This window comes from Arachis duranensis, chromosome 10, assembly GCF_000817695.3.
Source record: "Arachis duranensis cultivar V14167 chromosome 10, aradu.V14167.gnm2.J7QH, whole genome shotgun sequence".
Lineage (NCBI taxonomy): Eukaryota > Viridiplantae > Streptophyta > Magnoliopsida > Fabales > Fabaceae > Arachis > Arachis duranensis.
Genome location: NC_029781.3, coordinates 105,528,955 through 105,530,215, shown reverse-complemented (window position 1 = coordinate 105,530,215; position 1,261 = coordinate 105,528,955).

Genomic DNA, 1,261 nt, shown 5'->3' with positions numbered 1-1,261 from the left:
TAACAAAAAAAATTTAAGCAAAATCAGTTACAATTTATCTTATTTAATATTTATTAATTATTATAATAATTAATAATAATTAAATAAAATAAATTTTAATTTTTTTTCTAACATTACCAACATTTTAATATTGTATACTCATTTTTCTCTATAATTTTTAAATAATCTTCTTCTGTGATCTCTAGAATAACCTGTTTAAATAGCCAATTTATTTGTTTATTTCATTGTGAAAATTCAGGTACAGTCAACTTAATGTAAAGTTGATATAGCTGAGTTCGTTAAATAAAAATTTAGTCAAATCAGTTAAATCATGTAACAACTCTCAGCGATCAACTTCACTTGAAGTCAACTGTACCTGAGTTTCCACCTTATTTCATTTTCTCCAAAAATAATCAACATGAATATTATAAAAAACATTTGTGTTGTGAGTGTACCGCAGCAAAAGGAGGCTAGCTAGATTTCTCGTTAGTTTGTCCTGGATGGGAGACATGTCCAAATAATTTCCATGTTCACGTGTTGCTGTTTAATTTTGCCGTGAACAACACAGAGAAGATATATATACAAGAAGATAGAGGGTACACACTGCAGACACTCACAGCGTAAGTACTAAGTACTCAGTCCCCTGCTTAAATCATTATTGTGTTACGTTCTTCTTGTTACAATCTCCATTAATAATCATCATCGCTTCTCACATGTAGCTGATGAGAAAAAAAAAATTGTAGTTCAATGTTATTGTATTAATATAATAAATATTTCTTGTTAATAAATTATATTAAAAAATGAGGAAAACATTCTCCACCTTCATTTATTGAACTCCCAGTTGTGTTAACTATTTGTTGATTGTTGATGATTAGTTATGGTGCACTTTGTCATGTTTTGGTTGAATTAAATTCTTCAACCACCACCAACATCATGGCCAAACCATGACGATGTGCCACGTGGCATGAATAATAAGATTCGTAATAATAATTATTTTTACGTTAATCTCTCACTCTCAGTTTCAATCTCTCTTTTAAAACACAGTTTTAGATAATCATCGGCTGAGATTTAACAACTAATAATTTCTAGTTCTATTGGAACACACTGTCTTAAAAATTAATTAATTCAAACCTAAAACTAATGCTTAAATAATCCAAACACCTACTACTTATATTAGAAACGATGATTTCCTCGTTGCAGCATATATCGTTGGAAGTGGAGAAGTCAATTGTACTTTCAGTGATGATGAGCGCGTATATATATATATATATATACAATTCTG